We start from the raw sequence: 11,813 nt of genomic DNA on the forward strand, positions 1-11,813 counted from the left end.
GAGGGCGGGAATAGAAAAAATTAAAACCTAAAAAGGGGGCGCCTCAAGCCCAGAGCCCGGCTCCGGGGCGGGGGCGAGGAGAGGAGATACGGTAGACGCAGCCGGGGCCCGAGCGTCCTGGGCGCGGACTCTGGACACGGAGATTCCGACCGCGGCAGCATCGCGGGTCCCCCTCAAATCCTGCCGTTCTCACAAGAGCACCCCGCTGACAGCTCGCAGCGCCGAGGCCTCCCCGCCCAGTAGACGCCAGGGGACCCCCGCGCCTCCCGGGGGCCCCCGCCCCGCGTCCCGCAGACGCCGCGACCTCCCCGCCCGTCGGGGGCCGCGGCTGAGGGGCTCTTCCCGCGGGAACCCCAGGACCCCGCGCTCACTCGAACCTCCTCAGTCCCGCAGGGAGGACCCGGCTCCCCCCGCACCCCAATCCCGCCCGCGGGTGGGGAGGGTCCCCCGACGGCATCTGTGAGGACGGGGCCGTCCCCGCGGGGGGCCCGGGGAAGGATCGCGGTGGCGCGCGCGGGAGGCTGTGGACGCGCTCAGGGCGGCGAACTCCGGGGCCAGCTCGCCCGGGACTAAGGTTCAGCGCAGTTTAGTCACCAGCGCTGTAAGAAATTCTCCCCTCTCCAGCGCCCCGGCCCCGCCCCCGGGGAAAGGCCCCACCCCGCCCTCCCCACCGCAGGCTCTTCCGGACTCGGGGCGCCGACTCCCCGGGGCTCTGGGTTCCCGCGCTGGTGATGGAGCCCCTTGATCACCACAGGGTCTGTCCCACCAAGCCGTGAAAAGGAATTCGCAGACGTTTTTAGGTAAGTCAGCAGAGACAAACAAACTGTGGTTAAGATGGAAAGTTTATTTCGGGGAGAAAGTCAGGACTTCCGGGTCGCTGTACTTGGGGGGCAGGAAGCCCGGGGGGCGGGTCTAGGGGTGTTTACCCTTTTCTCCCCTGTTCCCATCACCCTGCTCTGGGGCGGCGCTGTCTCCGCGGCTCTGCTCCGGGGGCGCGTCCTCCCCCCCCCCCACCCCCCCGCTCTCCCCTCAGCGCCGGGCTCAGGGCTGTTCTCTCCAGGGTCACCTGCCGTGTTTGCTCCTCCCGGACTCTCTGCCTCGTCTCTGGGGTGTCTGGTTGGCGCCTCTCAGACGCCCCTGCCCTGATCCAGAAGCCCCTGGAACTCCCCGAGGCCCTGCCCGCGCCGTCCCCGCAGCTGCCCGGTCACCCCCACCTGCCCTGGACTCACCCCAGCCCGTCACCCTGGCCCGGCGTCTGGTGGGTCCATGTGACTCGGGTGAGGAGAGAAAACCCAATGCAAGAAAATGAACTAAAATAAAACATTAAGATAAAAAAGAACAAAAAATCAAAAAGAAATCCTTAAAACATTATAAATAAAATAATTTAAATAAAATCATATAAGAACTAAAATGGGGCCTCCCTGGTGACCTTCAGCCTCCTACCCCTGGGAAGGTCCTAGGATGGCCTGAGTTCAATCCTCAGACCTCTCCTGTCTCACCCGCAGCTCCCCTCAGCAGTTTATTTCAGAGGATCGGCCTGTTCTGCTCCCCACTCTGTGTCTGGTGAATCCTCCAACCTCTGGCAAACTTCCCAGATATATGGAAAACTAAATAAAATAAACTAAAAGAGAACTAAAATAAACTAAAAATAAGGCAAAAAGTAAAATAATTAAAATAAATGAAATACAAGAAATAAAATAATTAAGTACAATAAAAGAAATAATTAACATACAACGATTAAATAACATGTTATTCCCTATAAGGCCACTGTAGTCTGTCTGTGAGCAAGAACTGGACAAGCCAAGGGAGCAGGTCCCCACCGAGCTCTCTAGCACCATCCCTTCCTGTTCCTCATTCCCAATGGTCCACATTTCACTCTGGAACCTCCAGGGTCTGGGACAGGCAGGTCTTCCCAGGCGAACACACCCCCTCACCTCATACTGTCACCCTCAGTGACTCTCCATTTTTGGTTTCTCTCCCCAGCCACCCAGGGGGTCACTTTGTCCACATCCGCTCCACCCTGGGAACACTGTCCTCTGCATTCTACCCCTGCCAGTCAACATTGAGTGGTTATCTCTGTGAAATCCCACTCAAGGACAGGCTGGACACAACACTTCACAATGATGAATGTAAGGAGAGAAGACCTAGTCATCCCAGCTGAGGAGGCAAGATCTGTGTTGCTGGTCCACAGACCTTATCTTGTTTTATGCTCACAGATTTTGTCAGAAGTGCACTGATGTGTGGAGTGATGGAGACCAGCATGGCCCAGCCGGACAAGAGAGGAGACAAGACCTCAGATCCCTGTGGTAAGCTTGAAAGAGATGTTTTTAAACAACACCCACTTCAGAATTAGAAAATGAAACTCTATTGATCTGACAATACCTGCTTCTCATATCCCTGTACAGCCAGCAGTAAGAGATTTTCAAATATTTTGTACTGTCTTTCTGGTGCCACCCACCCCGGAGCATGTGGAACATCTCACTGGGAGGTGTGATCTGCATTTCTCTGGTGGCTAATGAAGCCCAGCACCTTTTCATAGGTTTATTAGCACCGTGGACAGTGGGTTCTGCACAGTGATAACTACCTTCATACCGAGGGGCTGAGAATACATAAATGTTAATATTTGCACATTGTTACTACATTATAAATATCTTAATACACAATATATAAAAATATATTCCTAACTGCTCTTCGCTTCACCAACTGAAATAGCATCAGACATTCCAGCCCCCTAGATGCAGTGGCAGGTCCGGTGGGAGGAGCGTCAGGTACAGTGGCTGTCCTATCTGGTGAGAGGCAAAGGTCTCACTTCTGCCAATTTTCAAAAGGACCAAGTCACAGAAGTCCACACAGGGGGCTCTTCAAGGGCCCAGGAGGGGCTCCTATAAGTGAGGGGCTGGTCTGAAGATTAAACTTCATTCGCTTCAAAACCAAAAAACTTCATAGCTCCTTGCAAACCCACCTCTGCAGGAGATAGTATGGTAGACTAGCGGGTAGACTATGTCAAACTTCATTTTTTATCATCAGGGTTGACCGTTTACTTTCTCCTGGCTTAGGGAGGAAACACCAAAAAATGGAACAAATATTACATCAATAAAATTGATGAACTAAATCACACTATGGTTGCAGAAACAAAGACTTTTTCTCCTCTAAGGTCTGAGGGAACCCTGGTACAGAGGGAAACAGCACCCACTCTAGGCCTTGGAGACCTGCACCTGCCCCACATGGGAGTGGAGACTCTGCCCCTCCCCTCCCCTCCCCTGCCAAGCTGTGCTTTTGGTACAGCCTCCTCCCCCCAGCAGCAGGAGGGGGCCCAGCAGATCTGAAAGTGCATCCTTGTGTGCAGAGGTGGATCAGGGGACAGGGCTTGGGTGAGGCCCGCGACTTCTCTCCTGAGTCCTGACCAGACTGTGTCCTCCCAAGACCAGTAGGCCAGCCTGCTGTTCACCTCCAGCAGTGCCTGATCCCCAACATTTCTTTTTTTTTAATATTTATTTATGTATGAGTACAAGAGTTGGGGTGTAGGCCTGATGTTCCAGGGTAGGAGTGAGAGGATTCACCAGAGACAGAGAGGGGAGCAGAACAGGAGGATACTGAATTACCCTGCTGAGGGGAGCAGAGTGTGAGAGGGGAGAGGCCTGGGCTGCTGGCCCCGCCCCCCTGGGCCTTATGTCCCTGTTCCCACCCGTCACCCCCACGCCCCAAGCCTCCCCCCACTATGAAGCTGTCTCAGCCTCTGCAGCACGAGTTCAATCCCCAGCCTGCCAAGGAGATACCCACATGGTGCAGCAGACCTCTCCTGACTGGCCCACTGCTTCCCTTAGCAGTGTTTTCACTCAATCTGCCTGTTCTGCTCCCCACTCTGTTTCTGGTGAATATTCTCACCCTCCACACCTCTGACCTTGTACCCCAGTTCTTGTATGCATAAATAAATCTTTAATAATAAAAAAAAGAATGTAAAGAGGGCCTCCTTGTTGGCACAAGGGGTTAAGTACAGCACTATGAAGCTATCTGCAGCCTCTACAGCCTGAGGTAGATCCCTGGCTGGCCAGGGAGCTACCCATGTGAAGTAGCAGATCTCTCCTGTGTCCCTGGTGCTCCCCTTAGCAGTATCAATCTGCCTGTTCTGTTCCCCATTGTCTCTGGTGAATCCTCTCATCCCCCACACCTCTGGCCTGTACCCCAGTTCTTGTATGCATAAATAAATAAATCTTTAAAAGAAAGTAAAGTTTGTTTAAAGGAAGAAAGTAAGGACTCCTAGGTGTGCTGTACTTAGGAGGTGCAAGGAAGCTTTTGTGGGCTGTGTCTAAGGATTTTAAACCTTTTTCTCCTCTATTCTCATCATCCAACTTTGTGATTAGCTCTTTCTCCTAGTTGTTCTATTCCTCGGGCAGGTGTATCCATTTTCGTGGCTCTTACCTTAAACTTTACCTGTCCTGTCTAAGGTCTTATTCTCTCAAGTTTTAACTGCATTTGTTTGGTCCTCCTGGACTTTCTGCCTCATCTCTGGAGTATGTTTTGGTTTGCACCTCTTAGAACCTACTGTGCTTATCTAGAAGCCTCTTTAACTCTCCAGGAGGCCCTACCTGTACTGTCACTTCAGCTGCCTGAGCACCCCTAACTTGCCCTGGACTCAGCACCAGCCACTATCACCCTGGTCAGTCATCTGGTGGGATCCATGTGACTTGGATAAGAAAAGAAAACCCAATAAAAACTGAAATAAAATAATAAAATAAAACCAAAAATCTCAGAAATAGTTAAAATATTATAAATAAAATAATTTAAATAAAATCATATAAGACTAAAATAGTGCCTCCCTGGTGACCTACCGCCGCTTACCACTGCGAAGGCCCACAGGATGCCCTGAGTTTGATCCCCAACCAGGGAGTGTCCCACACTGCACAGCAGACCTCTCCTGTCTGTCCTGGGGCTCCCCTCAACAATGTATTTCAGGGGGTGGGTGGCGGGATGGGAGGGATTGGGGTCAGAATGAGGGGGTTGCAATTGTATGGGGAATATAAAAATAAAATTTATTATTTAAAAAAAACAAACAAAAAAAACAATATATTTCAGTGGATCTGCCTGTTCTGCTCCCTACTCTCAACCCCACCTGCACACATCTGGGCTACACCCCAGTTCTTCCACACAAAAATAAATAAGCAAAATCTTAAAAAAAAAATTTCAAAATAATAGAAACAATTCAAAAGAAAAAAGAAATAAGGACATGAAAATAGTTCAGACCTAAGTGGTGGTTCATGTGCGACCCCTGAGAGAGGTAAAGGATCAGGGGAGTGGGCGGCCACGAGAAGCCTTAGCTCTTGTGCAGATTTGGATACAGTGTTCAAAAGGTAAACTCCGAAACAGAAATGGACACATTTGATTAATTATCTATAAGGCATAATTCTTGTAATTGTTTAATTGCTAGATTTAATATTTATAGTCTACTTGTATATAATGATAATAATGTGTGCATTAGATTTTCTCACTCTCACATAGGTGGAAATTTACAAAACAACTGACTAGAAATGACAGCCCACCACACATACATGATTTACAGGTAACTAAATTCTTTCCTTTTGTTTATTATTTTATTGAAGAAAAATAAACATAGGATAAAGGTTTGTCAAGGGCCTCCCTGGTGGTGCAAGGGGTTAAGACGCAGCCTGTGAAGCTGTCCACAGCCTCTGCAGCCTGAGTTCGATCCCCAGCCGGCCAGAGAGCAACCCACATGGCGCAGCAGACCTCTCCTGACTTGCCCACTGCTCCCCTCAGCAGTGTATTTCAGTCAGTCTGCCTGTTCTGTTCCCCACTGTCTCTCATGAATCCTTTCAACCCCCATACCTCTGGCCTGTACCCCAGCTCTTGTATGCATAAATAAATAAATCTTAAAAAAAAAAAAAAGCGTTTGTCAAAAACAATTATCTTAAATTTGGGGTTAAAAAATTTTAACAGGGCCTCCCTGGCAGTGCAAGGGGTTAAGCACTGCACTACAAAGCAATCCACAGCCTCTGCAGCATGAGTTCGATCCCTGGCCAGCCAGGGAGCAAACCACATGGCGCAGCAGACCTCTCCTGTCTTGCTTACTGCTCCCCTCAGTGGTGTATTTCAGGGGATCAGCCTGTTCTGCTCCCCACTCTGTCTCTGGTGAATCCTCTTACCCCCTGCATCTCTGGACTACAACCCAGTTCTTGTGTGCATAAATGAATAAATCTTTTAAAAAAAATGAATTTTCAGTAATATCAGATGCGCCCACTGAGGATGGTATAGATAACCTATATTCATAACATGACTGATGAGGCAACTTAGCTCAATAGGTTGTGACTTTGGGATAAAGGTTTTCTCTTGCAACTGTGGGCTACAAATACTTTAGTCATGGAGGAAGGAAGAATGCAGGGCTGTTGTGCCAAGACCCAGAGAAATCAATTTGCCCCACCCTGATTGTTTTTGACAAATTACCTAGGTCCTTTTTTAAAATTTATTTATTTATGTGTATAAGAACTGGGGTACAGGCCAGAGGTTGGGGGTGTGTGTGTGAGAGGATTCACCAGAGACAATGTAGACCAGAACAGGGGGATCCACTGAGATCCACTGCTGAGGGAAGCGGCAGGCCAGACAGGAGAGGTCTGCTGTGCATGTAGGTTTCTCCTGGCTGGGGGGGATCAAACTCATTCTCAGTGGCTGGTGATAGCTTGATAGTGCTGTCTAACCCCTGCGCCACCAGGGATCCCCTGTCTTATTTCTGTGGATAAATTTTCCAGGTTTCCACTAATAGTAAAATAAAATTTGCTACCGTTTTAGCAATTTCCCCCTTTTATTTGTCTAGTATTTACTAGAACTAATTGTACAGAGGTAACAAGAACATTTCTAGAGGCTTCTGAAACAGTACTGTTTTTCAGGGTAGGTGTATTTTGATTTATTTTTTGTTTTCAAATAAACCTTGACTGTGAAAAAAATCATAACCATTTGAGAGAAAAATTTAAATGACTGGTAATGTAGAATACAGCAATCTGCCTGCTACTCCTTTTTCTTTTTGCTGGAATCTCAGGAATATACATGCCCTTTGTGGTTAATTATTGCTTCTTTAATTTTCACTCAGAATGATCCACACTTATTTCATAACTTTAGCAGTGTGTTTTTGGAACTACATATTTTTTACATAAAAATTCTTTCCCTTCCTGCTTGTAATTTGGGTGAGGACTATAATGATGGACATGACTTTGGCTTGCAAATGATTTTCAGGTGAGGGCCTCCTGGTGGAGGCCGCTCTCCTCAAGGCCTTGAGGAGGCCGCTCTCCTCAAGGCAGCAGTTGAGCGCTGGATTGCGAAGCTGCCCGCAGCCTCTGCAGTGCAGGTTCGATCCCTGGCTGCTCCCCGGCCAACTAGAGGAGGGTCCCACATGGCACGCAGACCTCTCCTGCCGCCCGCTGCTCCCCTCAGCAGTGTACTTCGGTCCTTCTGCCTGCTCTGCTCCCCGCTCTGGCTCTGGTGGATTCTCTCACCCTCCCGCGCTTCTGACTACCCAGTGCTTGTATAAATAATAAATAAATCTTAAAAAAAAAAAAAAAAAGACAAATGATTTTCAGGTGGGGAATCTTCTTGGCTGTTCTGGAAGTGCTTTCCCACAGTTAGGATTGGTTCTAAAGTGCTTCTGATAATACTTGCTTTTCTTAGAAGTTCAGAAGGAAAGTTTGCTTCATCATAGGCCCTAAAGTGTCAATTTCCAATTATGATAAATCCATTCAGTATTGGCTTACTGTGCTTTTATTTCTTTTTTTTTTTTTTTAAGATTTATTTATTTATTTATACAAGCACTGGGTATAGTCAGAAGCACGGGAGGGTGAGAGGATTCACCAGAGCCAGAGCGGGGAGCAGAATAGGCAGACTTTACGAAATACACTGCTGAGGGGAGCAGCAGGCGCAGCAGGAGAGGTCTGTGAGCCACATGGGACCCTCGCCGGCGACCCGGGGATGGAACCTGTGCTGCAGTCCAGCACTCAACCGCTGAGCCACCAGGGGAGGTCCTGTGCTTTTATTTCTTAACTTGAAGGAATGTTTCTGGGGTCCCAAGTCATCCAATTTCTTAGTTTAAAAAAAAAACCAGAGTATATTTTTTAACCATAATATCTCTGAAAATAGGAAGATAATTTGTCTTTCTTAATGTTTCACTGTATTTCCTTTGACACACTCTCAAATTGTCACAATGGAATTATGATGTTTCTTAGGATTTCAAACATTCAAATACTTGCCTATAGACTTTGTGTTTTCTGTTAAACATTAAACTTTCAGCATATAATAAAACTAGGGTTTGGTAGCTTCTCTGAAGAGCATGTTTTATGGGGACTACACCTGAGGGGTGAAATCATATATTGTACAAAAATGGACAATGGTGTAAAAATGATAATTACATTGAAACACATAGTTCCAACATTAAAATAAAATAGAATCTACTGACAAAAATTATAAAATAGTATGGCCTTTCTAGCACCCTTGAAAATGTGACTGAGGCAGCAGTCCTGCCCACCTGTGACTATGCAGGTGCTTCTTTTCACTAACTCTCTCCTCTGCAGGGCAGCAGCTTCCTGCCTGCCTGTGATCTGTACCATGCCAGGACTTCTCCTCACTGTCCTCCCTTAGCGGAGGCCGCTCTCCTCAAGGCCGCCTGCCTGCAACCATGCAGGCCTCTCTCAGGAAACCTGTCCCTTACTGGGCACCTCTTCCTGCCTGTTTGTGTCTATGCCAGTGTCTTACTTTTCTGTCCCTTTTCAAATAAAGCTGTTCTTTAAATAAAAAAAAAAATAGAAAATGGGACTGAATTGATAATATATGCACACGGGCAACCTTACCTTTCCTTGTCCATTTTTATAGCAGACTATTGTTAGTCTTAGACAGCAGCTCATATTTTAGAAAAACACACATTCCTTGTCCATTTGTCTTATAAACTGAAACATCTCTATTTTAGTCATTCTGCATTCAGTCTAGTACAGAGAAAGCAGATTATGGAAACAGACATGAGAGGTGTGGTGAGGAGCAGCGAGCAAGTTCATGCTCCTTCCCCAGCTTCTTTTCACCTGACTTAACTTCTGATACCAGCAGAGGAAGCATGTGGGGTGTACACATCCCTTTCTTTACAATAATTTAATGTAAAATTTTTAATTAACGGAGCAATTTTGAACTAGTAAGTAACCAGAAGACCAAACTAATGCCTTTTTGGTGTCTTTGCCTTCTTGTCTTTGTCCAAGAACCTAGGAATTACAACTTAAGTTGTTTTTACTGTTGAATTGCATATTTATATATTTAGTAAACTTTTCATCTGTTAGTTAATCCTGTATAATTTCTTATATTTATATTCAATACTGAATAACTGAGGGCATCAATTCTAAAAAACAAAAGTATGTTAACACACTGTAGTCTGTTTCCTCGTCACTTGTGTAGTTTGCTGCTTTGCAACTTTTCTGTCATTGGTAAGTTGCAAATATTATTTTTTTCCTCTAAGTAGTTCGGGAAAGTGATTTAAATTGTTGCTTATCAATGGCAGACTTTTTGGATACTAGAATTTAATAGGCATTAATAGGCATGCAAATAAAACAATGAATTTAATTTCTGACCAAATGTTGTCTGATTTTACCAAAAGCAAGGGATAACTTATTGGTTAACATTCATGATGGGGACAGCTCAGTGGAAACAGTTAAACCCTGGATAAGTATGCAAGTAGAGTCCTGGGGCTCTCCCAGACCAACCTGAGGATGTCCTTGATGGTTGTGTGATGCTGAGAATGTCCCTTTCTCCAGTGTGTAGCTTCCTACTTGAGAAACTTGAGATTTTTCACCTGTGTTTTTCACACCTTCTGTCAGCAGCAGTGTCTTTTCCTTTTAAGTAAAATCTTACTCAGCATCTCCCTCCCCCAAACCATAAACACACATTCTCTCCAGGCCATTATATGTCATATTTTATTCATAAATTTCTTTATAAAGTTTAAATACTAAAATAATTAAACATTCTGAAGTTAATGAAAACATGTATAATGCATTGGTGATATAGAGTATAGTAGAATTAAGGTATGGAAAGTTTGTGTGTTGGGAATTATTTTATGTTAATCAAAGCATTTTTAAATTAAATTCAAGTTAACTTTACTGAACCCTGAATCTCCTCCATGGATTATTAGTATTCAATAGAACATATTTTGAAAACCTTAGGATAGATGATTCTTCTGAAAAATTTCTAGCTTTAAGATTTTAAATCATACTTTGAGTTCAGATTTCCTAGTTTAAGACAGTTTCTGAAAATGGAAAAAGTTGCTTTATAGGAGAGGAGGCCTCCTGTGCAGCCTAGCCAGTGCCCAGGATGATGCCAGGAGAGAGGGCTAAAGAGGGCGCGGGGCCTAGAGAATCCAAGGACAGGGAGGGCAGGGCGTCAGACCCACAGTGCCTGCAATCCCACACCCCGATGATCACACCCAGGGTGAGCAACTGAGACCAGAAGGGAAAGAAAGAGCCAGCAACAGGGCCCTGCACTGGAGCCATTTTGCTCACTTAACCAGAAGCAGAGGCAGGTCCTGACCAGGCTGGCTCCCAGCCAGGGGGGCTAGTGCAAAAGTGTGAGCTTGGGGCTCTGGGTGCTGGGGGCCTGGCCCTGGGGATATCTTACTATCTAACACACACACACACACACACACACACACACACACACACGCTACAGGACAACACCCTCATACATGCTCTTTGTGTTCCTGCCAGGATGTAACAGCAGGATGGATGATTGTGCAGTAGGATCTTGCTCAGGTTGTGAGGAGAACAGGAATTTCATCTTTAGCACCGAGAGGAAGTGGCATCATGTGTTAAGCAAATGTGCAGTATCACTCATCCATCACAATCAAGGACATGAGGTGGGTCTACTGTCACCTGTCCTCTGAGGAGGCCTCTGGATGGCAGGGGCTCATCTCCTGGTGCTTAGATATAAACAGCAGGTGATCCAAAGGCACCAATCAAAATGCAGATGCCTCCCTGGTGGCACAGGGGTTAAAGTCTCAGCACTTTCAAGCTATCACCAGCCACAGCAACATAAGTTTGATCCCTGGCCAGGGAGCTGACCCACACATGGCACAGCAGACCTCTCTTGTCTTGCCCACTGCTCCCCTCAGCAGTGTATTTCAGTAGATCTGCCTGTTCTGCTCCCCACTCTTGTGTCTGGTGACTCCTCTCAGCCCCCTGCACCTCTGGCCTATCCCCCAGTTCTTGTATGCAGAAATGAAAAATAAAAATGAATCTTCAAAATGCAGAGTGTCGATCCAGGTCCTGTCTCAGTAGCTCAGGCAGCACCACAGCCTTCAGAAAAGAACAAGGTGTTTGTCCCAGGGGCTGAGAGATCCTGGGTCCCTCTCCGGAGGCCACCCCTCTCCAGGGACCCCTATTTCAGAGCTCTGCCCTCTCTAAAGGTCAGGCCCTTCCCTCCACCTGCCAACCCCACCCTGCGGGTAGTAGCCTGTGCAAACTCCTCCCGCCTGTCCCACTCACAGCTCACACCTGATGAAGAACCTATGTGCTCCCATTCTCAGTGCTGATTCTCCCTCTTTCTGGAGGGCCTGAAACAGCTGGGTGGGAGGGGGAGCGCTATGAGAGAGGAGGGGGGCCTGATGCCCACAAATCCAACCTTGGGGAGGGCTGCATGCCCACATCCCTCTTCCCTGCCCCTTTGTACTGGCCTCCTAACTGGCAGGACACATGGCAGGACACAAGGCATTCAGTCAGACCATCCCCTCCTTCCTACAACCCTCACTGCTCCGCCCTATGTCATCTGTCCTGATCCAGCTTATCCAG

General features: G+C 47.1%; 1 long non-coding RNA gene across 2 annotated transcripts; it reads left to right on the forward strand.

The window, feature by feature from the left end:
* Positions 1–679: 679 nt before the first annotated feature.
* LOC119253478 (uncharacterized) lies at positions 680–11,267 on the forward strand. 2 transcript variants are annotated; one of them, XR_005127091.2, is made up of 4 exons: positions 680–800; positions 2,217–2,306; positions 5,497–5,557; positions 10,734–11,267. It is a non-coding gene; the product is annotated as an uncharacterized LOC119253478 (long non-coding RNA). The 2 variants fall into 2 exon arrangements; XR_008552813.1 differs by lacking the exon at positions 10,734–11,267 and adding an exon at positions 8,568–8,916.
* Positions 11,268–11,813: the final 546 nt, after the last annotated feature.

This window comes from Talpa occidentalis, unplaced genomic scaffold (genome assembly GCF_014898055.3).
Source record: "Talpa occidentalis isolate TD23 unplaced genomic scaffold, MPIMG_talOcc4v2.1 talOcc4.2, whole genome shotgun sequence".
Classification (NCBI taxonomy): Eukaryota; Metazoa; Chordata; class Mammalia; order Eulipotyphla; family Talpidae; genus Talpa; species Talpa occidentalis.